At 36.2% G+C, this 25124-nt stretch overlaps 17 non-coding genes across 17 annotated transcripts; all 17 read right to left on the bottom strand.

The window, feature by feature from the left end:
• Positions 1 to 2914: 2914 nt before the first annotated feature.
• Positions 2915 to 3004, bottom strand: TRNAR-UCU (transfer RNA arginine (anticodon UCU)). Its single transcript is given in 2 exon segments — positions 2915 to 2950; positions 2968 to 3004. It is a non-coding gene; the product is annotated as a tRNA-Arg (tRNA).
• A 1442-nt stretch (positions 3005 to 4446) lies between these two features.
• TRNAR-UCU (transfer RNA arginine (anticodon UCU)) lies at positions 4447 to 4536 on the bottom strand. Its single transcript is given in 2 exon segments — positions 4447 to 4482; positions 4500 to 4536. It is a non-coding gene; the product is annotated as a tRNA-Arg (tRNA).
• A 677-nt stretch (positions 4537 to 5213) lies between these two features.
• On the bottom strand, positions 5214 to 5303 carry TRNAR-UCU (transfer RNA arginine (anticodon UCU)). The gene is given in 2 exon segments: positions 5214 to 5249; positions 5267 to 5303. It is a non-coding gene; the product is annotated as a tRNA-Arg (tRNA).
• Positions 5304 to 5980: 677 nt separating this feature from the next.
• Positions 5981 to 6070, bottom strand: TRNAR-UCU (transfer RNA arginine (anticodon UCU)). Its single transcript is given in 2 exon segments — positions 5981 to 6016; positions 6034 to 6070. It is a non-coding gene; the product is annotated as a tRNA-Arg (tRNA).
• Positions 6071 to 6746: 676 nt separating this feature from the next.
• TRNAR-UCU (transfer RNA arginine (anticodon UCU)) lies at positions 6747 to 6836 on the bottom strand. Its single transcript is given in 2 exon segments — positions 6747 to 6782; positions 6800 to 6836. It is a non-coding gene; the product is annotated as a tRNA-Arg (tRNA).
• A 677-nt stretch (positions 6837 to 7513) lies between these two features.
• TRNAR-UCU (transfer RNA arginine (anticodon UCU)) lies at positions 7514 to 7603 on the bottom strand. Its single transcript is given in 2 exon segments — positions 7514 to 7549; positions 7567 to 7603. It is a non-coding gene; the product is annotated as a tRNA-Arg (tRNA).
• Positions 7604 to 8279: 676 nt separating this feature from the next.
• TRNAR-UCU (transfer RNA arginine (anticodon UCU)) lies at positions 8280 to 8369 on the bottom strand. The gene is given in 2 exon segments: positions 8280 to 8315; positions 8333 to 8369. It is a non-coding gene; the product is annotated as a tRNA-Arg (tRNA).
• Positions 8370 to 10577: 2208 nt separating this feature from the next.
• TRNAR-UCU (transfer RNA arginine (anticodon UCU)) lies at positions 10578 to 10667 on the bottom strand. Its single transcript is given in 2 exon segments — positions 10578 to 10613; positions 10631 to 10667. It is a non-coding gene; the product is annotated as a tRNA-Arg (tRNA).
• A 676-nt stretch (positions 10668 to 11343) lies between these two features.
• TRNAR-UCU (transfer RNA arginine (anticodon UCU)) lies at positions 11344 to 11433 on the bottom strand. The gene is given in 2 exon segments: positions 11344 to 11379; positions 11397 to 11433. It is a non-coding gene; the product is annotated as a tRNA-Arg (tRNA).
• A 3737-nt stretch (positions 11434 to 15170) lies between these two features.
• Positions 15171 to 15260, bottom strand: TRNAR-UCU (transfer RNA arginine (anticodon UCU)). The gene is given in 2 exon segments: positions 15171 to 15206; positions 15224 to 15260. It is a non-coding gene; the product is annotated as a tRNA-Arg (tRNA).
• A 1442-nt stretch (positions 15261 to 16702) lies between these two features.
• On the bottom strand, positions 16703 to 16792 carry TRNAR-UCU (transfer RNA arginine (anticodon UCU)). The gene is given in 2 exon segments: positions 16703 to 16738; positions 16756 to 16792. It is a non-coding gene; the product is annotated as a tRNA-Arg (tRNA).
• Positions 16793 to 17469: 677 nt separating this feature from the next.
• Positions 17470 to 17559, bottom strand: TRNAR-UCU (transfer RNA arginine (anticodon UCU)). The gene is given in 2 exon segments: positions 17470 to 17505; positions 17523 to 17559. It is a non-coding gene; the product is annotated as a tRNA-Arg (tRNA).
• Positions 17560 to 19002: 1443 nt separating this feature from the next.
• TRNAR-UCU (transfer RNA arginine (anticodon UCU)) lies at positions 19003 to 19092 on the bottom strand. The gene is given in 2 exon segments: positions 19003 to 19038; positions 19056 to 19092. It is a non-coding gene; the product is annotated as a tRNA-Arg (tRNA).
• A 676-nt stretch (positions 19093 to 19768) lies between these two features.
• TRNAR-UCU (transfer RNA arginine (anticodon UCU)) lies at positions 19769 to 19858 on the bottom strand. The gene is given in 2 exon segments: positions 19769 to 19804; positions 19822 to 19858. It is a non-coding gene; the product is annotated as a tRNA-Arg (tRNA).
• Positions 19859 to 22067: 2209 nt separating this feature from the next.
• On the bottom strand, positions 22068 to 22157 carry TRNAR-UCU (transfer RNA arginine (anticodon UCU)). Its single transcript is given in 2 exon segments — positions 22068 to 22103; positions 22121 to 22157. It is a non-coding gene; the product is annotated as a tRNA-Arg (tRNA).
• A 1844-nt stretch (positions 22158 to 24001) lies between these two features.
• Positions 24002 to 24091, bottom strand: TRNAR-UCU (transfer RNA arginine (anticodon UCU)). Its single transcript is given in 2 exon segments — positions 24002 to 24037; positions 24055 to 24091. It is a non-coding gene; the product is annotated as a tRNA-Arg (tRNA).
• Positions 24092 to 24767: 676 nt separating this feature from the next.
• TRNAR-UCU (transfer RNA arginine (anticodon UCU)) lies at positions 24768 to 24857 on the bottom strand. The gene is given in 2 exon segments: positions 24768 to 24803; positions 24821 to 24857. It is a non-coding gene; the product is annotated as a tRNA-Arg (tRNA).
• Between the last annotated feature and the right edge of the window lie 267 nt (positions 24858 to 25124).

Here is a 25124-nt window from a genome sequence, read left to right as displayed (position 1 = left end):
TCACATCATATTATCAAGCCTTCTGGGATACAAGAAAGAATAATTGTTTTCTGAAACATAAAATGTCTGTAGAAGAATCACACTTCTGGGTGAAACCTTGAACTACACCTTTGTTCCTTTAGGGATAAATTCGGAGAATAGGGTATTACTGTATTTTCTTGCAAACTGAATACGTTTGGACAACAATTCCATACCTTAATAAAAAAGAACTGGATAAAAAGTGCAGCCATACAATTGGTTAACAATACAAAAACACAAAGAGAATATACCATAAATAGTTTTGAAAGAATATTTTACTTTATATGTCGCTAGAAACAAATGTCTGAGTGTAGGGTGTCGTGTTTTTGGTCTATCTCATTTACAGCTATTATAAAGACAATGTTTCTGAAGGAAGGATACATTAGGAAAGTGCAAAGTTTCTGGCAGTGATGTTGTATTGCTTATGAGCAATATGTTCCTGTTGCAATGGAAGGCAGACTGCTTTTGATTCAGTTGCATGCTGTATTAGATACATAGGTTCAACTTGGGTCAAATACTAAGATTAAAGCATCGGCCAAAAATAAACATTCCTCACATGCATAATGTTCCTTGTTTGAATAAGAAAGTAAAAAATGCGACTCTGGTGGGATTCGAACCCACAACCTTTGAATGACTTTGCCAATTCACTTAGAAGTCCAATGCACTATCCATTGCGCCACAGAGCCAGATGACAATCAACTTGCGTACATCAGGGGATGATCGAGGTTTTGTCAATCCAGTGTTTACTTCACATCATATTATCAAGCCTTCTGGGATACATGAAAGAATGATTGTTTTCTGAAACATAAAATGTCTGTAGCAAGAATCACACTTCTGTGTGAAACCTTGAACTGCACCTTTGTTCGCTTGGGGAGAACTTCAGAGAATAGGGTATTACAGTATTTTCTTGCCAAGTGAATAGGTTTGGACAACAATTCCATACCTTAATAAAAAAGAACTGGATAAAAAGTGCAGACATACAATTGGTTAACAATACAAAAACACAAAGAGAATATACCATAAATAGCTTTGAAAGAAGATTTTACTTTATATGTCGCTAGAAACAAATGTCTGAGTGTAGGGTGTCGTGTTTTTGGTCTATCTCATTTACAGCTATTATAAAGACAATGTTTCTGAAGGAAGGATACATTAGGAAAGTGCAAAGTTTTTGGCAGTGATGTTGTATTCCTTATGAGCAATATGTTCCTGTTGCAATGGAAGGCAGACTGCTTTTGATTCAGTTGCATGCTGTATTAGATACATAGGTTCAACTTGGGTCAAATACTAAGATTAAAGCATCGGCCAAAAATAAACATTCCTCACATGCATAATGTTCCTTGTTTGAATAAGAAAGTAAAAAATACGACTCTGGTGGGATTCGAACCCACAACCTTTGAATGACTTTGCCAATTCACTTAGAAGTGCAAAGCGCTATCCATTGCGCCACAGAGCCACATGAAAATCAACTTGCGTACATTAAGGGATGATCGAAGTTTTGTCAATCCAGTGTTTACTTCACATCATATTATCAAGCCTTCTGGGATACAAGAAAGAATAATTGTTTTCTGAAACATAAAATGTCTGTAGAAGAATCACTCTTCTGGGTGAAACCTTGAACTACACCTTTGTTCCTTTAGGGATAAATTCGGAGAATAGGGTATTACTGTATTTTCTTGCAAACTGAATACGTTTGGACAACAATTCCATACCTTAATAAAAAAGAACTGGATAAAAAGTGCAGCCATACAATTGGTTAACAATACAAAAACACAAAGAGAATATACCATAAATAGCTTTGAAAGAAGATTTTACTTTATATGTCGCTAGAAACAAATGTCTGAGTGTAGGGTGTCGTGTTTTTGGTCTATCTCATTTACAGCTATTATAAAGACAATGTTTCTGAAGGAAGGATACATTAGGAAAGTGCAAAGTTTCTGGCAGTGAAGTTGTATTGCTTATGAGCAATATGTTCCTGTTGCAATGGAAGGCAGACTGCTTTTGATTCAGTTGCGTGCTGTATTAGATACATAGGTTCAACTTGGGTCAAATACTAAGATTAAAGCATCGGCCAAAAATAAACATTCCTCACATGCATAATGTTCCTTGTTTGAATAAGAAAGTAAAAAATGCGACTCTGGTGGGATTCGAACCCACAACCTTTGAATGACTTTGCCAATTCACTTAGAAGTCCAATGCCCTATCCATTGCGCCACAGAGCCAGATGAAAATCAACTTGCGTACATTAAGGGATGATCGAAGTTTTGTCAATCCGGTGTTTACTTCACATCACATTATCAAGCCTTCTGGGACACATCAAAGAATGATTGTTTTCTGAAACATAAAATGTCTGTAGCAAGAATCACACTTCTGTGTGAAACCTTGAACTGCACCTTTGTTCGCTTGGGGAGAAATTCAGAGAATAGGGTATTACAGTATTTTCTTGCCAAGTGAATAGGTTTGGACAACAATTCCATACCTTAATAAAAAAGAACTGGATAAAAAGTGCAGCCATACAATTGGTTAACAATACAAAAACACAAAGAGAATATACCATAAATAGCTTTGAAAGAAGATTTTACTTTATATGTCGCTAGAAACAAATGTCTGAGTGTAGGGTGTCGTGTTTTTGGTCTATCTCATTTACAGCTATTATAAAGACAATGTTTCTGAAGGAAAGATACATTAGGAAAGTGCAAAGTTTCTGGCAGTGATGTTGTATTGCTTATGAGCAATATGTTCCTGTTGCAATGGAAGGCAGACTGCTTTTGATTCAGTTGCATGCTGTATTAGATACATAGGTTCAACTTGGGTCAAATACTAAGATTAAAGCATCGGCCAAAAATAAACATTCCTCACATGCATAATGTTCCTTGTTTGAATAAGAAAGTAAAAAATGCGACTCTGGTGGGATTCGAACCCACAACCTTTGAATGACTTTGCCAATTCACTTAGAAGTCCAACGCGCTATCCATTGCGCCACAGAGCCAGATGCACATCAACTTGCGTACATTAAGGGATGATCGAAGTTTTGTCAATCCGGTGTTTACTTCACATCATATTATCAAGCCTTCTGGGATACAAGAAAGAATAATTGTTTTCGGAAACATAAAATGTCTGTAGAAGAATCACACTTCTGGGTGAAACCTTGAACTACACCTTTGTTCCTTTAGGGATAAATTCGGAAAATAGGGTATTACAGTATTTTCTTGCCAAGTGAATTGGTTTGGACAACAATTCCATACCTTAATAAAAAGGAACTGGATAAAAAGTGCAGACATACAATTGGTTAACAATACAAAAACACAAAGAGAATATACCATAAATAGCTTTGAAAGAAGATTTTACTTTATATGTCGCTAGAAACAAATGTCTGAGTGTAGGGTGTCGTGTTTTTGGTCTATCTCATTTACAGCTATTATAAAGACAATGTTTCTGAAGGAAGGATACATTAGGAAAGTGCAAAGTTTTTGGCAGTGATGTTGTATTCCTTATGAGCAATATGTTCCTGTTGCAATGGAAGGCAGACTGCTTTTGATTCAGTTGCATGCTGTATTAGATACATAGGTTCAACTTGGGTCAAATACTAAGATTAAAGCATCGGCCAAAAATAAACATTCCTCACATGCATAATGTTCCTTGTTTGAATAAGAAAGTAAAAAATATGACTCTGGTGGGATTCAAACCCACAACCTTTGAATGACTTTGCCAATTCACTTAGAAGTCCAACGCGCTATTCATTGCGCCACAGAGCCAGATGACAATCAGCTTGCGTACATCAGGGGATGATCGAGGTTTTGTCGATCCAGTGTTTACTTCACATCATATTATCAAGCCTTCTGGGATACAAGAAAGAATAATTGTTTTCTGAAACATAAAATGTCTGTAGAAGAATCACACTTCTGGGTGAAACCTTGAACTACACCTTTGTTCCTTTAGGGATAAATTCGGAGAATAGGGTATTACTGTATTTTCTTGCAAACTGAATACGTTTGGACAACAATTCCATACCTTAATAAAAAAGAACTGGATAAAAAGTGCAGCCATACAATTGGTTAACAATACAAAAACACAAAGAGAATATACCATAAATAGTTTTGAAAGAATATTTTACTTTATATGTCGCTAGAAACAAATGTCTGAGTGTAGGGTGTCGTGTTTTTGGTCTATCTCATTTACAGCTATTATAAAGACAATGTTTCTGAAGGAAGGATACATTAGGAAAGTGCAAGGTTTCTGGGAGTGATGTTGTATTGCTTATGAGCAATATGTTCCTGTTGCAATGGAAGGCAGACTGCTTTTGATTCAGTTGCATGCTGTATTAGATACATAGGTTCAACTTGGGTCAAATACTAAGATTAAAGCATCGGCCAAAAATAAACATTCCTCACATGCATAATGTTCCTTGTTTGAATAAGAAAGTAAAAAATGCAACTCTGGTGGGATTCGAACCCACAACCTTTGAATGACTTTGCCAATTCACTTAGAAGTCCAATGCGCTATCCATTGCGCCACAGAGCCAGATGACAATCAACTTGCGTACATCAGGGGATGATCGAGGTTTTGTCAATCCAGTGTTTACTTCACATCATATTATCAAGCCTTCTGGGATACATGAAAGAATGATTGTTTTCTGAAACATAAAATGTCTGTAGCAAGAATCACACTTCTGTGTGAAACCTTGAACTGCACCTTTGTTCGCTTGGGGAGAACTTCAGAGAATAGGGTATTACAGTATTTTCTTGCCAAGTGAATAGGTTTGGACAACAATTCCATACCTTAATAAAAAAGAACTGGATAAAAAGTGCAGACATACAATTGGTTAACAATACAAAAACACAAAGAGAATATACCATAAATAGCTTTGAAAGAAGATTTTACTTTATATGTCGCTAGAAACAAATGTCTGAGTGTAGGGTGTCGTGTTTTTGGTCTATCTCATTTACAGCTATTATAAAGACAATGTTTCTGAAGGAAGGATACATTAGGAAAGTGCAAAGATTCTGGCAGTGAAGTTGTATTGCTTATGAGCAATATGTTCCTGTTGCAATGGAAGGCAGACTGCTTTTGATTCAGTTGCATGCTGTATTAGATACATAGGTTCAACTTGGGTCAAATACTAAGATTAAAGCATCGGCCAAAAATAAACATTCCTCACATGCATAATGTTCCTTGTTTGAATAAGAAAGTAAAAAATGCGACTCTGGTGGGATTCGAACCCACAACCTTTGAATGACTTTGCCAATTCACTTAGAAGTCCAATGCGCTATCCATTGCGCCACAGAGCCAGATGAAAATCAACTTGCGTACATTAAGGGATGATCGAAGTTTTGTCAATCCGGTGTTTACTTCACATCACATTATCAAGCCTTCTGGGACACATCAAAGAATGATTGTTTTCTGAAACATAAAATGTCTGTAGCAAGAATCACACTTCTGTGTGAAACCTTGAACTGCACCTTTGTTCGCTTGGGGAGAAATTCAGAGAATAGGGTATTACAGTATTTTCTTGCCAAGTGAATAGGTTTGGACAACAATTCCATACCTTAATAAAAAAGAACTGGATACAAAGTGCAGACATACAATTGGTTAACAATACAAAAACACAAAGAGAATATACCATAAATAGCTTTGAAAGAAGATTTTACTTTATATGTCGCTAGAAACAAATGTCTGAGTGTAGGGTGTCGTGTTTTTGGTCTATCTCATTTACAGCTATTATAAAGACAATGTTTCTGAAGGAAAGATACATTAGGAAAGTGCAAAGTTTCTGGCAGTGATGTTGTATTGCTTATGAGCAATATGTTCCTGTTGCAATGGAAGGCAGACTGCTTTTGATTCAGTTGCATGCTGTATTAGATACATAGGTTCAACTTGGGTCAAATACTAAGATTAAAGCATCGGCCAAAAATAAACATTCCTCACATGCATAATGTTCCTTGTTTGAATAAGAAAGTAAAAAATGCAACTCTGGTGGGATTCGAACCCACAACCTTTGAATGACTTTGCCAATTCACTTAGAAGTCCAACGCGCTATCCATTGCGCCACAGAGCCAGATGCACAGCAACTTGCGTACATTAAGGGATGATCGAAGTTTTGTCAATCCGGTGTTTACTTCACATCATATTATCAAGCCTTCTGGGATACAAGAAAGAATAATTGTTTTCGGAAACATAAAATGTCTGTAGAAGAATCACACTTCTGGGTGAAACCTTGAACTACACCTTTGTTCCTTTAGGGATAAATTCGGAGAATAGGGTATTACAGTATTTTCTTGCCAAGTGAATTGGTTTGGACAACAATTCCATACCTTAATAAAAAAGAACTGGATAAAAAGTGCAGACATACAATTGGTTAACAATACAAAAACACAAAGAGAATATACCATAAATAGCTTTGAAAGAAGATTTTACTTGATATGTCGCTAGAAACAAATGTCTGAGTGTAGGGTGTCGTGTTTTTGGTCTATCTCATTTACAGCTATTATAAAGACAATGTTTCTGAAGGAAGGATACATTAGGAAAGTGCAAAGTTTCTGGCAGTGAAGTTGTATTGCTTATGAGCAATATGTTCCTGTTGCAATGGAAGGCAGACTGCTTTTGATTCAGTTGCATGCTGTATTAGATACATAGGTTCAACTTGGGTCAAATACTAAGATTAAAGCATCGGCCAAAAATAAACATTCCTCACATGCATAATGTTCCTTGTTTGAATAAGAAAGTAAAAAATGCGACTCTGGTGGGATTCGAACCCACAACCTTTGAATGACTTTGCCAATTCACTTAGAAGTCCAACGCGCTATTCATTGCGCCACAGAGCCAGATGACAATCAACTTGCGTACATCAGGGGATGATCGAGGTTTTGTCGATCCAGTGTTTACTTCACATCATATTATCAGGCCTTCTGGGATACAAGAAAGAATAATTGTTTTCTGAAACATAAAATGTCTGTAGAAGAATCACACTTCTGGGTGAAACCTTGAACTACACCTTTGTTCCTTTAGGGATAAATTCGGAGAATAGGGTATTACTGTATTTTCTTGCAAACTGAATACGTTTGGACAACAATTCCATACCTTAATAAAAAAAGAACTGGATAAAAAGTGCAGCCATACAATTGGTTAACAATACAAAAACACAAAGAGAATATACCATAAATAGTTTTGAAAGAATATTTTACTTTATATGTCGCTAGAAACAAATGTCTGAGTGTAGGGTGTCGTGTTTTTGGTCTATCTCATTTACAGCTATTATAAAGACAATGTTTCTGAAGGAAGGATACATTAGGAAAGTGCAAAGTTTCTGGCAGTGATGTTGTATTGCTTATGAGCAATATGTTCCTGTTGCAATGGAAGGCAGACTGCTTTTGATTCAGTTGCATGCTGTATTAGATACATAGGTTCAACTTGGGTCAAATACTAAGATTAAAGCATCGGCCAAAAATAAACATTCCTCACATGCATAATGTTCCTTGTTTGAATAAGAAAGTAAAAAATGCGACTCTGGTGGGATTCGAACCCACAACCTTTGAATGACTTTGCCAATTCACTTAGAAGTCCAACGCGCTATTCATTGCGCCACAGAGCCAGATGACAATCAACTTGCGTACATCAGGGGATGATCGAGGTTTTGTCGATCCAGTGTTTACTTCACATCATATTATCAGGCCTTCTGGGATACAAGAAAGAATAATTGTTTTCTGAAACATAAAATGTCTGTAGAAGAATCACACTTCTGGGTGAAACCTTGAACTACACCTTTGTTCCTTTAGGGATAAATTCGGAGAATAGGGTATTACTGTATTTTCTTGCAAACTGAATACGTTTGGACAACAATTCCATACCTTAATAAAAAAGAACTGGATAAAAAGTGCAGCCATACAATTGGTTAACAATACAAAAACACAAAGAGAATATACCATAAATAGTTTTGAAAGAATATTTTACTTTATATGTCGCTAGAAACAAATGTCTGAGTGTAGGGTGTCGTGTTTTTGGTCTATCTCATTTACAGCTATTATAAAGACAATGTTTCTGAAGGAAGGATACATTAGGAAAGTGCAAAGTTTCTGGCAGTGATGTTGTATTGCTTATGAGCAATATGTTCCTGTTGCAATGGAAGGCAGACTGCTTTTGATTCAGTTGCATGCTGTATTAGATACATAGGTTCAACTTGGGTCAAATACTAAGATTAAAGCATCTGCCAAAAATAAACATTCCTCACATGCATAATGTTCCTTGTTTGAATAAGAAAGTAAAAAATGCAACTCTGGTGGGATTCGAACCCACAACCTTTGAATGACTTTGCCAATTCACTTAGAAGTCCAACGCGCTGTCCATTGCGCCACAGAGCCAGATGAAAATCAACTTGCGTACATTAAGGGATGATCGAAGTTTTGTCAATCCAGTGTTTACTTCACATCATATTATCAAGCCTTCTGGGATACAAGAAAGAATAATTGTTTTCTGAAACATAAAATGTCTGTAGAAGAATCACACTTCTGGGTGAAACCTTGAACTACACCTTTGTTCCTTTAGGGATAAATTCGGAGAATAGGGTATTACTGTATTTTCTTGCAAACTGAATACGTTTGGACAACAATTCCATACCTTAATAAAAAAGAACTGGATAAAAAGTGCAGCCATACAATTGGTTAACAATACAAAAACACAAAGAGAATATACCATAAATAGCTTTGAAAGAAGATTTTACTTTATATGTCGCTAGAAACAAATGTCTGAGTGTAGGGTGTCGTGTTTTTGGTCTATCTCATTTACAGCTATTATAAAGACAATGTTTCTGAAGGAAGGATACATTAGGAAAGTGCAAAGTTTCTGGCAGTGAAGTTGTATTGCTTATGAGCAATATGTTCCTGTTGCAATGGAAGGCAGACTGCTTTTGATTCAGTTGCATGCTGTATTAGATACATAGGTTCAACTTGGGTCAAATACTAAGATTAAAGCATCGGCCAAAAATAAACATTCCTCACATGCATAATGTTCCTTGTTTGAATAAGAAAGTAAAAAATGCGACTCTGGTGGGATTCAAACCCACAACCTTTGAATGACTTTGCCAATTCACTTAGAAGTCCAACGCGCTATTCATTGCGCCACAGAGCCAGATGACAATCAACTTGCGTACATCAGGGGATGATCGAGGTTTTGTCGATCCAGTGTTTACTTCACATCATATTATCAAGCCTTCTGGGATACAAGAAAGAATAATTGTTTTCTGAAACATAAAATGTCTGTAGAAGAATCACACTTCTGGGTGAAACCTTGAACTACACCTTTGTTCCTTTAGGGATAAATTCGGAGAATAGGGTATTACTGTATTTTCTTGCAAACTGAATACGTTTGGACAACAATTCCATACCTTAATAAAAAAGAACTGGATAAAAAGTGCAGCCATACAATTGGTTAACAATACAAAAACACAAAGAGAATATACCATAAATAGTTTTGAAAGAATATTTTACTTTATATGTCGCTAGAAACAAATGTCTGAGTGTAGGGTGTCGTGTTTTTGGTCTATCTCATTTACAGCTATTATAAAGACAATGTTTCTGAAGGAAGGATACATTAGGAAAGTGCAAAGTTTCTGGCAGTGAAGTTGTATTGCTTATGAGCAATATGTTCCTGTTGCAATGGAAGGCAGACTGCTTTTGATTCAGTTGCATGCTGTATTAGATACATAGGTTCAACTTGGGTCAAATACTAAGATTAAAGCATCGGCCAAAAATAAACATTCCTCACATGCATAATGTTCCTTGTTTGAATAAGAAAGTAAAAAATGCGACTCTGGTGGGATTCAAACCCACAACCTTTGAATGACTTTGCCAATTCACTTAGAAGTCCAACGCGCTATTCATTGCGCCACAGAGCCAGATGACAATCAACTTGCGTACATCAGGGGATGATCGAGGTTTTGTCGATCCAGTGTTTACTTCACATCATATTATCAAGCCTTCTGGGATACAAGAAAGAATAATTGTTTTCTGAAACATAAAATGTCTGTAGAAGAATCACACTTCTGGGTGAAACCTTGAACTACACCTTTGTTCCTTTAGGGATAAATTCGGAGAATAGGGTATTACTGTATTTTCTTGCAAACTGAATACGTTTGGACAACAATTCCATACCTTAATAAAAAAGAACTGGATAAAAAGTGCAGCCATACAATTGGTTAACAATACAAAAACACAAAGAGAATATACCATAAATAGTTTTGAAAGAATATTTTACTTTATATGTCGCTAGAAACAAATGTCTGAGTGTAGGGTGTCGTGTTTTTGGTCTATCTCATTTACAGCTATTATAAAGACAATGTTTCTGAAGGAAGGATACATTAGGAAAGTGCAAAGTTTCTGGCAGTGATGTTGTATTGCTTATGAGCAATATGTTCCTGTTGCAATGGAAGGCAGACTGCTTTTGATTCAGTTGCATGCTGTATTAGATACATAGGTTCAACTTGGGTCAAATACTAAGATTAAAGCATCGGCCAAAAATAAACATTCCTCACATGCATAATGTTCCTTGTTTGAATAAGAAAGTAAAAAATGCGACTCTGGTGGGATTCGAACCCACAACCTTTGAATGACTTTGCCAATTCACTTAGAAGTCCAACGCGCTATTCATTGCGCCACAGAGCCAGATGACAATCAACTTGCGTACATCAGGGGATGATCGAGGTTTTGTCGATCCAGTGTTTACTTCACATCATATTATCAGGCCTTCTGGGATACAAGAAAGAATAATTGTTTTCTGAAACATAAAATGTCTGTAGAAGAATCACACTTCTGGGTGAAACCTTGAACTACACCTTTGTTCCTTTAGGGATAAATTCGGAGAATAGGGTATTACTGTATTTTCTTGCAAACTGAATACGTTTGGACAACAATTCCATACCTTAATAAAAAAGAACTGGATAAAAAGTGCAGCCATACAATTGGTTAACAATACAAAAACACAAAGAGAATATACCATAAATAGTTTTGAAAGAATATTTTACTTTATATGTCGCTAGAAACAAATGTCTGAGTGTAGGGTGTCGTGTTTTTGGTCTATCTCATTTACAGCTATTATAAAGACAATGTTTCTGAAGGAAGGATACATTAGGAAAGTGCAAAGTTTCTGGCAGTGATGTTGTATTGCTTATGAGCAATATGTTCCTGTTGCAATGGAAGGCAGACTGCTTTTGATTCAGTTGCATGCTGTATTAGATACATAGGTTCAACTTGGGTCAAATACTAAGATTAAAGCATCTGCCAAAAATAAACATTCCTCACATGCATAATGTTCCTTGTTTGAATAAGAAAGTAAAAAATGCAACTCTGGTGGGATTCGAACCCACAACCTTTGAATGACTTTGCCAATTCACTTAGAAGTCCAACGCGCTGTCCATTGCGCCACAGAGCCAGATGAAAATCAACTTGCGTACATTAAGGGATGATCGAAGTTTTGTCAATCCAGTGTTTACTTCACATCATATTATCAAGCCTTCTGGGATACAAGAAAGAATAATTGTTTTCTGAAACATAAAATGTCTGTAGAAGAATCACACTTCTGGGTGAAACCTTGAACTACACCTTTGTTCCTTTAGGGATAAATTCGGAGAATAGGGTATTACTGTATTTTCTTGCAAACTGAATACGTTTGGACAACAATTCCATACCTTAATAAAAAAGAACTGGATAAAAAGTGCAGCCATACAATTGGTTAACAATACAAAAACACAAAGAGAATATACCATAAATAGCTTTGAAAGAAGATTTTACTTTATATGTCGCTAGAAACAAATGTCTGAGTGTAGGGTGTCGTGTTTTTGGTCTATCTCATTTACAGCTATTATAAAGACAATGTTTCTGAAGGAAGGATACATTAGGAAAGTGCAAAGTTTCTGGCAGTGAAGTTGTATTGCTTATGAGCAATATGTTCCTGTTGCAATGGAAGGCAGACTGCTTTTGATTCAGTTGCATGCTGTATTAGATACATAGGTTCAACTTGGGTCAAATACTAAGATTAAAGCATCGGCCAAAAATAAACATTCCTCACATGCATAATGTTCCTTGTTTGAATAAGAAAGTAAAAAATGCGACTCTGGTGGGATTCAAACCCACAACCTTTGAATGACTTTGCCAATTCACTTAGAAGTCCAACGCGCTATTCATTGCGCCACAGAGCCACAATCAACTTGCGTACATCAGGGGATGATCGAGGTTTTGTCGATCCAGTGTTTACTTCACATCATATTATCAAGCCTTCTGGGATACAAGAAAGAATAATTGTTTTCTGAAACATAAAATGTCTGTAGAAGAATCACACTTCTGGGTGAAACCTTGAACTACACCTTTGTTCCTTTAGGGATAAATTCGGAGAATAGGGTATTACTGTATTTTCTTGCAAACTGAATACGTTTGGACAACAATTCCATACCTTAATAAAAAAGAACTGGATAAAAAGTGCAGCCATACAATTGGTTAACAATACAAAAACACAAAGAGAATATACCATAAATAGTTTTGAAAGAATATTTTACTTTATATGTCGCTAGAAACAAATGTCTGAGTGTAGGGTGTCGTGTTTTTGGTCTATCTCATTTACAGCTATTATAAAGACAATGTTTCTGAAGGAAGGATACATTAGGAAAGTGCAAGGTTTCTGGGAGTGATGTTGTATTGCTTATGAGCAATATGTTCCTGTTGCAATGGAAGGCAGACTGCTTTTGATTCAGTTGCATGCTGTATTAGATACATAGGTTCAACTTGGGTCAAATACTAAGATTAAAGCATCGGCCAAAAATAAACATTCCTCACATGCATAATGTTCCTTGTTTGAATAAGAAAGTAAAAAATGCAACTCTGGTGGGATTCGAACCCACAACCTTTGAATGACTTTGCCAATTCACTTAGAAGTCCAATGCACTATCCATTGCACCACAGAGCCAGATGACAATCAACTTGCGTACATCAGGGGATGATCGAGGTTTTGTCAATCCAGTGTTTACTTCACATCATATTATCAAGCCTTCTGGGATACATGAAAGAATGATTGTTTTCTGAAACATAAAATGTCTGTAGCAAGAATCACACTTCTGTGTGAAACCTTGAACTGCACCTTTGTTCGCTTGGGGAGAACTTCAGAGAATAGGGTATTACAGTATTTTCTTGCCAAGTGAATAGGTTTGGACAACAATTCCATACCTTAATAAAAAAGAACTGGATAAAAAGTGCAGACATACAATTGGTTAACAATACAAAAACACAAAGAGAATATACCATAAATAGCTTTGAAAGAAGATTTTACTTTATATGTCGCTAGAAACAAATGTCTGAGTGTAGGGTGTCGTGTTTTTGGTCTATCTCATTTACAGCTATTATAAAGACAATGTTTCTGAAGGAAGGATACATTAGGAAAGTGCAAAGTTTTTGGCAGTGATGTTGTATTCCTTATGAGCAATATGTTCCTGTTGCAATGGAAGGCAGACTGCTTTTGATTCAGTTGCATGCTGTATTAGATACATAGGTTCAACTTGGGTCAAATACTAAGATTAAAGCATCGGCCAAAAATAAACATTCCTCACATGCATAATGTTCCTTGTTTGAATAAGAAAGTAAAAAATACGACTCTGGTGGGATTCGAACCCACAACCTTTGAATGACTTTGCCAATTCACTTAGAAGTGCAAAGCGCTATCCATTGCGCCACAGAGCCACATGAAAATCAACTTGCGTACATTAAGGGATGATCGAAGTTTTGTCAATCCAGTGTTTACTTCACATCATATTATCAAGCCTTCTGGGATACAAGAAAGAATAATTGTTTTCTGAAACATAAAATGTCTGTAGAAGAATCACTCTTCTGGGTGAAACCTTGAACTACACCTTTGTTCCTTTAGGGATAAATTCGGAGAATAGGGTATTACTGTATTTTCTTGCAAACTGAATACGTTTGGACAACAATTCCATACCTTAATAAAAAAGAACTGGATAAAAAGTGCAGCCATACAATTGGTTAACAATACAAAAACACAAAGAGAATATACCATAAATAGCTTTGAAAGAAGATTTTACTTTATATGTCGCTAGAAACAAATGTCTGAGTGTAGGGTGTCGTGTTTTTGGTCTATCTCATTTACAGCTATTATAAAGACAATGTTTCTGAAGGAAGGATACATTAGGAAAGTGCAAAGTTTCTGGCAGTGAAGTTGTATTGCTTATGAGCAATATGTTCCTGTTGCAATGGAAGGCAGACTGCTTTTGATTCAGTTGCGTGCTGTATTAGATACATAGGTTCAACTTGGGTCAAATACTAAGATTAAAGCATCGGCCAAAAATAAACATTCCTCACATGCATAATGTTCCTTGTTTGAATAAGAAAGTAAAAAATGCGACTCTGGTGGGATTCGAACCCACAACCTTTGAATGACTTTGCCAATTCACTTAGAAGTCCAATGCCCTATCCATTGCGCCACAGAGCCAGATGAAAATCAACTTGCGTACATTAAGGGATGATCGAAGTTTTGTCAATCCGGTGTTTACTTCACATCACATTATCAAGCCTTCTGGGACACATCAAAGAATGATTGTTTTCTGAAACATAAAATGTCTGTAGCAAGAATCACACTTCTGTGTGAAACCTTGAACTGCACCTTTGTTCGCTTGGGGAGAAATTCAGAGAATAGGGTATTACAGTATTTTCTTGCCAAGTGAATAGGTTTGGACAACAATTCCATACCTTAATAAAAAAGAACTGGATAAAAAGTGCAGCCATACAATTGGTTAACAATACAAAAACACAAAGAGAATATACCATAAATAGCTTTGAAAGAAGATTTTACTTTATATGTCGCTAGAAACAAATGTCTGAGTGTAGGGTGTCGTGTTTTTGGTCTATCTCATTTACAGCTATTATAAAGACAATGTTTCTGAAGGAAAGATACATTAGGAAAGTGCAAAGTTTCTGGCAGTGATGTTGTATTGCTTATGAGCAATATGTTCCTGTTGCAATGGAAGGCAGACTGCTTTTGATTCAGTTGCATGCTGTATTAGATACATAGGTTCAACTTGGGTCAAATACTAAGATTAAAGCATCGGCCAAAAATAAACATTCCTCACATGCATAATGTTCCTTGTTTGAATAAGAAAGTAAAAAATGCGACTCTGGTGGGATTCGAACCCACAACCTTTGAATGACTTTGCCAATTCACTTAGAAGTCCAACGCGCTATCCATTGCGCCACAGAGCCAGATGCACATCAACTTGCGTACATTAAGGGATGATCGAAGTTTTGTCAATCCGGTGTTTACTTCACATCATATTATCAAGCCTTCTGGGATACAAGAAAGAATAATTGTTTTCGGAAACATAAAATGTCTGTAGAAGAATCACACTTCTGGGTGAAACCTTGAACTACACCTTTGTTCCTTTAGGGATAAATTCGGAAAATAGGGTATTACAGTATTTTCTTGCCAAGTGAATTGGTTTGGACAACAATTCCATACCTTAATAAAAAGGAACTGGATAAAAAGTGCAGACATACAATTGGTTAACAATACAAAAACACAAAGAGAATATACCATAAATAGCTTTGAAAGAAGATTTTACTTTATATGTCGCTAGAAACAAATGTCTGAGTGTAGGGTGTCGTGTTTTTGGTCTATCTCATTTACAGCTATTATAAAGACAATGTTTCTGAAGGAAGGATACATTAGGAAAGTGCAAAGTTTTTGGCAGTGATGTTGTATTCCTTATGAGCAATATGTTCCTGTTGCAATGGAAGGCAGACTGCTTTTGATTCAGTTGCATGCTGTATTAGATACATAGGTTCAACTTGGGTCAAATACTAAGATTAAAGCATCGGCCAAAAATAAACATTCCTCACATGCATAATGTTCCTTGTTTGAATAAGAAAGTAAAAAATATGACTCTGGTGGGATTCAAACCCACAACCTTTGAATGACTTTGCCAATTCACTTAGAAGTCCAACGCGCTATTCATTGCGCCACAGAGCCAGATGACAATCAGCTTGCGTACATCAGGGGATGATCGAGGTTTTGTCGATCCAGTGTTTACTTCACATCATATTATCAAGCCTTCTGGGATACAAGAAAGAATAATTGTTTTCTGAAACATAAAATGTCTGTAGAAGAATCACACTTCTGGGTGAAACCTTGAACTACACCTTTGTTCCTTTAGGGATAAATTCGGAGAATAGGGTATTACTGTATTTTCTTGCAAACTGAATACGTTTGGACAACAATTCCATACCTTAATAAAAAAGAACTGGATAAAAAGTGCAGCCATACAATTGGTTAACAATACAAAAACACAAAGAGAATATACCATAAATAGTTTTGAAAGAATATTTTACTTTATATGTCGCTAGAAACAAATGTCTGAGTGTAGGGTGTCGTGTTTTTGGTCTATCTCATTTACAGCTATTATAAAGACAATGTTTCTGAAGGAAGGATACATTAGGAAAGTGCAAGGTTTCTGGGAGTGATGTTGTATTGCTTATGAGCAATATGTTCCTGTTGCAATGGAAGGCAGACTGCTTTTGATTCAGTTGCATGCTGTATTAGATACATAGGTTCAACTTGGGTCAAATACTAAGATTAAAGCATCGGCCAAAAATAAACATTCCTCACATGCATAATGTTCCTTGTTTGAATAAGAAAGTAAAAAATGCAACTCTGGTGGGATTCGAACCCACAACCTTTGAATGACTTTGCCAATTCACTTAGAAGTCCAATGCGCTATCCATTGCGCCACAGAGCCAGATGACAATCAACTTGCGTACATCAGGGGATGATCGAGGTTTTGTCAATCCAGTGTTTACTTCACATCATATTATCAAGCCTTCTGGGATACATGAAAGAATGATTGTTTTCTGAAACATAAAATGTCTGTAGCAAGAATCACACTTCTGTGTGAAACCTTGAACTGCACCTTTGTTCGCTTGGGGAGAACTTCAGAGAATAGGGTATTACAGTATTTTCTTGCCAAGTGAATAGGTTTGGACAACAATTCCATACCTTAATAAAAAAGAACTGGATAAAAAGTGCAGACATACAATTGGTTAACAATACAAAAACACAAAGAGAATATACCATAAATAGCTTTGAAAGAAGATTTTACTTTATATGTCGCTAGAAACAAATGTCTGAGTGTAGGGTGTCGTGTTTTTGGTCTATCTCATTTACAGCTATTATAAAGACAATGTTTCTGAAGGAAGGATACATTAGGAAAGTGCAAAGATTCTGGCAGTGAAGTTGTATTGCTTATGAGCAATATGTTCCTGTTGCAATGGAAGGCAGACTGCTTTTGATTCAGTTGCATGCTGTATTAGATACATAGGTTCAACTTGGGTCAAATACTAAGATTAAAGCATCGGCCAAAAATAAACATTCCTCACATGCATAATGTTCCTTGTTTGAATAAGAAAGTAAAAAATGCGACTCTGGTGGGATTCGAACCCACAACCTTTGAATGACTTTGCCAATTCACTTAGAAGTCCAATGCGCTATCCATTGCGCCACAGAGCCAGATGAAAATCAACTTGCGTACATTAAGGGATGATCGAAGTTTTGTCAATCCGGTGTTTACTTCACATCACATTATCAAGCCTTCTGGGACACATCAAAGAATGATTGTTTTCTGAAACATAAAATGTCTGTAGCAAGAATCACACTTCTGTGTGAAACCTTGAACTGCACCTTTGTTCGCTTGGGGAGAAATTCAGAGAATAGGGTATTACAGTATTTTCTTGCCAAGTGAATAGGTTTGGACAACAATTCCATACCTTAATAAAAAAGAACTGGATACAAAGTGCAGACATACAATTGGTTAACAATACAAAAACACAAAGAGAATATACCATAAATAGCTTTGAAAGAAGATTTTACTTTATATGTCGCTAGAAACAAATGTCTGAGTGTAGGGTGTCGTGTTTTTGGTCTATCTCATTTACAGCTATTATAAAGACAATGTTTCTGAAGGAAAGATACATTAGGAAAGTGCAAAGTTTCTGGCAGTGATGTTGTATTGCTTATGAGCAATATGTTCCTGTTGCAATGGAAGGCAGACTGCTTTTGATTCAGTTGCATGCTGTATTAGATACATAGGTTCAACTTGGGTCAAATACTAAGATTAAAGCATCGGCCAAAAATAAACATTCCTCACATGCATAATGTTCCTTGTTTGAATAAGAAAGTAAAAAATGTGACTCTGGTGGGATTCAAACCCACAACCTTTGAATGACTTTGCCAATTCACTTAGAAGTCCAACGCGCTATTCATTGCGCCACAGAGCCAGATGACAATCAACTTGCGTACATCAGGGGATGATCGAGGTTTTGTCGATCCAGTGTTTACTTCACATCATATTATCAAGCCTTCTGGGATACAAGAAAGAATAATTGTTTTCTGAAACATAAAATGTCTGTAGAAGAATCACACTTCTGGGTGAAACCTTGAACTACACCTTTGTTCCTTTAGGGATAAATTCGGAGAATAGGGTATTACTGTATTTTCTTGCAAACTGAATACGTTTGGACAACAATTCCATACCTTAATAAAAAAGAACTGGATAAAAAGTGCAGCCATACAATTGGTTAACAATACAAAAACACAAAGAGAATATACCATAAATAGTTTTGAAAGAATATTTTACTTTATATGTCGCTAGAAACAAATGTCTGAGTGTAGGGTGTCGTGTTTTTGGTCTATCTCATTTACAGCTATTATAAAGACAATGTTTCTGAAGGAAGGATACATTAGGAAAGTGCAAAGTTTCTGGCAGTGATGTTGTATTGCTTATGAGCAATATGCTCCTGTTGCAATGGAAGGCAGACTGCTTTTGATTCAGTTGCATGCTGTATTAGATACATAGGTTCAACTTGGGTCAAATACTAAGATTAAAGCATCGGCCAAAAATAAACATTCCTCACATGCATAATGTTCCTTGTTTGAATAAGAAAGTAAAAAATGCGACTCTGGTGGGATTCGAACCCACAACCTTTGAATGACTTTGCCAATTCACTTAGAAGTCCAACGCGCTATTCATTGCGCCACAGAGCCAGATGACAATCAACTTGCGTACATCAGGGGATGATCGAGGTTTTGTCGATCCAGTGTTTACTTCACATCATATTATCAGGCCTTCTGGGATACAAGAAAGAATAATTGTTTTCTGAAACATAAAATGTCTGTAGAAGAATCACACTTCTGGGTGAAACCTTGAACTACACCTTTGTTCCTTTAGGGATAAATTCGGAGAATAGGGTATTACTGTATTTTCTTGCAAACTGAATACGTTTGGACAACAATTCCATACCTTAATAAAAAAGAACTGGATAAAAAGTGCAGCCATACAATTGGTTAACAATACAAAAACACAAAGAGAATATACCATAAATAGTTTTGAAAGAATATTTTACTTTATATGTCGCTAGAAACAAATGTCTGAGTGTAGGGTGTCGTGTTTTTGGTCTATCTCATTTACAGCTATTATAAAGACAATGTTTCTGAAGGAAGGATACATTAGGAAAGTGCAAAGTTTCTGGCAGTGATGTTGTATTGCTTATGAGCAATATGTTCCTGTTGCAATGGAAGGCAGACTGCTTTTGATTCAGTTGCATGCTGTATTAGATACATAGGTTCAACTTGGGTCAAATACTAAGATTAAAGCATCTGCCAAAAATAAACATTCCTCACATGCATAATGTTCCTTGTTTGAATAAGAAAGTAAAAAATGCAACTCTGGTGGGATTCGAACCCACAACCTTTGAATGACTTTGCCAATTCACTTAGAAGTCCAACGCGCTGTCCATTGCGCCACAGAGCCAGATGAAAATCAACTTGCGTACATTAAGGGATGATCGAAGTTTTGTCAATCCAGTGTTTACTTCACATCATATTATCAAGCCTTCTGGGATACAAGAAAGAATAATTGTTTTCTGAAACATAAAATGTCTGTAGAAGAATCACACTTCTGGGTGAAACCTTGAACTACACCTTTGTTCCTTTAGGGATAAATTCGGAGAATAGGGTATTACTGTATTTTCTTGCAAACTGAATACGTTTGGACAACAATTCCATACCTTAATAAAAAAGAACTGGATAAAAAGTGCAGCCATACAATTGGTTAACAATACAAAAACACAAAGAGAATATACCATAAATAGCTTTGAAAGAAGATTTTACTTTATATGTCGCTAGAAACAAATGTCTGAGTGTAGGGTGTCGTGTTTTTGGTCTATCTCATTTACAGCTATTATAAAGACAATGTTTCTGAAGGAAGGATACATTAGGAAAGTGCAAAGTTTCTGGCAGTGAAGTTGTATTGCTTATGAGCAATATGTTCCTGTTGCAATGGAAGGCAGACTGCTTTTGATTCAGTTGCATGCTGTATTAGATACATAGGTTCAACTTGGGTCAAATACTAAGATTAAAGCATCGGCCAAAAATAAACATTCCTCACATGCATAATGTTCCTTGTTTGAATAAGAAAGTAAAAAATGCGACTCTGGTGGGATTCAAACCCACAACCTTTGAATGACTTTGCCAATTCACTTAGAAGTCCAACGCGCTATTCATTGCGCCACAGAGCCAGATGACAATTAACTTGCGTACATCAGGGGATGATCGAGGTTTTGTCGATCCAGTGTTTACTTCACATCATATTATCAAGCCTTCTGGGATACAAGAAAGAATAATTGTTTTCTGAAACATAAAATGTCTGTAGAAGAATCACACTTCTGGGTGAAACCTTGAACTACACCTTTGTTCCTTTAGGGATAAATTCGGAGAATAGGGTATTACTGTATTTTCTTGCAAACTGAATACGTTTGGACAACAATTCCATACCTTAATAAAAAAGAACTGGATAAAAAGTGCAGCCATACAATTGGTTAACAATACAAAAACACAAAGAGAATATACCATAAATAGTTTTGAAAGAATATTTTACTTTATATGTCGCTAGAAACAAATGTCTGAGTGTAGGGTGTCGTGTTTTTGGTCTATCTCATTTACAGCTATTATAAAGACAATGTTTCTGAAGGAAGGATACATTAGGAAAGTGCAAGGTTTCTGGGAGTGATGTTGTATTGCTTATGAGCAATATGTTCCTGTTGCAATGGAAGGCAGACTGCTTTTGATTCAGTTGCATGCTGTATTAGATACATAGGTTCAACTTGGGTCAAATACTAAGATTAAAGCATCGGCCAAAAATAAACATTCCTCACATGCATAATGTTCCTTGTTTGAATAAGAAAGTAAAAAATGCGACTCTGGTGGGATTCGAACCCACAACCTTTGAATGACTTTGCCAATTCACTTAGAAGTCCAATGCCCTATCCATTGCGCCACAGAGCCAGATGAAAATCAACTTGCGTACATTAAGGGATGATCGAAGTTTTGTCAATCCGGTGTTTACTTCACATCACATTATCAAGCCTTCTGGGACACATCAAAGAATGATTGTTTTCTGAAACATAAAATGTCTGTAGCAAGAATCACACTTCTGTGTGAAACCTTGAACTGCACCTTTGTTCGCTTGGGGAGAAATTCAGAGAATAGGGTATTACAGTATTTTCTTGCCAAGTGAATAGGTTTGGACAACAATTCCATACCTTAATAAAAAAGAACTGGATAAAAAGTGCAGCCATACAATTGGTTAACAATACAAAAACACAAAGAGAATATACCATAAATAGCTTTGAAAGAAGATTTTACTTTATATGTCGCTAGAAACAAATGTCTGAGTGTAGGGTGTCGTGTTTTTGGTCTATCTCATTTACAGCTATTATAAAGACAATGTTTCTGAAGGAAAGATACATTAGGAAAGTGCAAAGTTTCTGGCAGTGATGTTGTATTGCTTATGAGCAATATGTTCCTGTTGCAATGGAAGGCAGACTGCTTTTGATTCAGTTGCATGCTGTATTAGATACATAGGTTCAACTTGGGTCAAATACTAAGATTAAAGCATCGGCCAAAAATAAACATTCCTCACATGCATAATGTTCCTTGTTTGAATAAGAAAGTAAAAAATGCGACTCTGGTGGGATTCGAACCCACAACCTTTGAATGACTTTGCCAATTCACTTAGAAGTCCAACGCGCTATCCATTGCGCCACAGAGCCAGATGCACATCAACTTGCGTACATTAAGGGATGATCGAAGTTTTGTCAATCCGGTGTTTACTTCACATCATATTATCAAGCCTTCTGGGATACAAGAAAGAATAATTGTTTTCGGAAACATAAAATGTCTGTAGAAGAATCACACTTCTGGGTGAAACCTTGAACTACACCTTTGTTCCTTTAGGGATAAATTCGGAAAATAGGGTATTACAGTATTTTCTTGCCAAGTGAATTGGTTTGGACAACAATTCCATACCTTAATAAAAAGGAACTGGATAAAAAGTGCAGACATACAATTGGTTAACAATACAAAAACACAAAGAGAATATACCATAAATAGCTTTGAAAGAAGATTTTACTTTATATGTCGCTAGAAACAAATGTCTGAGTGTAGGGTGTCGTGTTTTTGGTCTATCTCATTTACAGCTATTATAAAGACAATGTTTCTGAAGGAAGGATACATTAGGAAAGTGCAAAGTTTTTGGCAGTGATGTTGTATTCCTTATGAGCAATATGTTCCTGTTGCAATGGAAGGCAGACTGCTTTTGATTCAGTTGCATGCTGTATTAGATACATAGGTTCAACTTGGGTCAAATACTAAGATTAAAGCATCGGCCAAAAATAAACATTCCTCACATGCATAATGTTCCTTGTTTGAATAAGAAAGTAAAAAATATGACTCTGGTGGGATTCAAACCCACAACCTTTGAATGACTTTGCCAATTCACTTAGAAGTCCAACGCGCTATTCATTGCGCCACAGAGCCAGATGACAATCAACTTGCGTACATCAGGGGATGATCGAGGTTTTGTCGATCCAGTGTTTACTTCACATCATATTATCAAGCCTTCTGGGATACAAGAAAGAATAATTGTTTTCTGAAACATAAAATGTCTGTAGAAGAATCACACTTCTGGGTGAAACCTTGAACTACACCTTTGTTCCTTTAGGGATAAATTCGGAGAATAGGGTATTACTGTATTTTCTTGCAAACTGAATACGTTTGGACAACAATTCCATACCTTAATAAAAAAGAACTGGATAAAAAGTGCAGCCATACAATTGGTTAACAATACAAAAACACAAAGAGAATATACCATAAATAGTTTTGAAAGAATATTTTACTTTATATGTCGCTAGAAACAAATGTCTGAGTGTAGGGTGTCGTGTTTTTGGTCTATCTCATTTACAGCTATTATAAAGACAATGTTTGTCAATCCGGTGTTTACTTCACATCATATTATCAAGCCTTCTGGGATACAAGAAAGAATAATTGTTTTCGGAAACATAAAATGTCTGTAGAAGAATCACACTTCTGGGTGAAACCTTGAACTACACCTTTGTTCCTTTAGGGATAAATTCGGAGAATAGGGTATTACAGTATTTTCTTGCCAAGTGAATTGGTTTGGACAACAATTCCATACCTTAATAAAAAAGAACTGGATAAAAAGTGCAGACATACAATTGGTTAACAATACAAAAACACAAAGAGAATATACCATAAATAGCTTTGAAAGAAGATTTTACTTTATATGTCGCTAGAAACAAATGTCTGAGTGTAGGGTGTCGTGTTTTTGGTCTATCTCATTTACAGCTATTATAAAGACAATGTTTCTGAAGGAAGGATACATTAGGAAAGTGCAAAGATTCTGGCAGTGAAGTTGTATTGCTTATGAGCAATATGTTCCTGTTGCAATGGAAGGCAGACTGCTTTTGATTCAGTTGCATGCTGTATTAGATACATAGGTTCAACTTGGGTCAAATACTAAGATTAAAGCATCGGCCAAAAATAAACATTCCTCACATGCATAATGTTCCTTGTTTGAATAAGAAAGTAAAAAATGCGACTCTGGTGGGATTCGAACCCACAACCTTTGAATGACTTTGCCAATTCACTTAGAAGTCCAATGCGCTATCCATTGCGCCACAGAGCCAGATGAAAATCAACTTGCGTACATTAAGGGATGATCGAAGTTTTGTCAATCCGGTGTTTACTTCACATCACATTATCAAGCCTTCTGGGACACATCAAAGAATGATTGTTTTCTGAAACATAAAATGTCTGTAGAAGAATCACACTTCTGGGTGAAACCTTGAACTACACCTTTGTTCGCTTGGGGAGAAATTCAGAGAATAGGGTAATACAGTATATTCTTGCCAAGTGAATTGGTTTGGACAACAATTCCATACCTTAATAAAAAAGAACTGGATAAAAAGTGCAGACATACAATTGGTTAACAATACAAAAACACAAAGAGAATATACCATAAATAGCTTTGAAAGAAGATTTTACTTTATATGTCGCTAGAAACAAATGTCTGAGTGTAGGGTGTCGTGTTTTTGGTCTATCTCATTTACAGCTATTATAAAGACAATGTTTCTGAAGGAAAGATACATTAGGAAAGTGCAAAGTTTCTGGCAGTGATGTTGTATTGCTTATGAGCAATATGTTCCTGTTGCAATGGAAGGCAGACTGCTTTTGATTCAGTTGCATGCTGTATTAGATACATAGGTTCAACTTGGGTCAAATACTAAGATTAAAGCATCGGCCAAAAATAAACATTCCTCACATGCATAATGTTCCCTGTTTGAATAAGAAAGTAAAAAATGCAACTCTGGTGGGATTCGAACCCACAACCTTTGAATGACTTTGCCAATTCACTTAGAAGTCCAACGCGCTATCCATTGCGCCACAGAGCCAGATGCACAGCAACTTGCGTACATTAAGGGATGATCGAAGTTTTGTCAATCCGGTGTTTACTTCACATCATATTATCAAGCCTTCTGGGATACAAGAAAGAATAATTGTTTTCGGAAACATAAAATGTCTGTAGAAGAATCACACTTCTGGGTGAAACCTTGAACTACACCTTTGTTCCTTTAGGGATAAATTCGGAGAATAGGGTATTACAGTATTTTCTTGCCAAGTGAATTGGTTTGGACAACAATTCCATACCTTAATAAAAA

This window comes from Ambystoma mexicanum, assembly GCF_040938575.1.
Source record: "Ambystoma mexicanum isolate Mex_15411 chromosome 12 unlocalized genomic scaffold, UKY_AmexF1_1 Mex_chr12_unloc.1, whole genome shotgun sequence".
NCBI classification, from domain to species: Eukaryota; Metazoa; Chordata; class Amphibia; order Caudata; family Ambystomatidae; genus Ambystoma; species Ambystoma mexicanum.
This window is presented reverse-complemented; position numbering and strand designations above follow the sequence as displayed.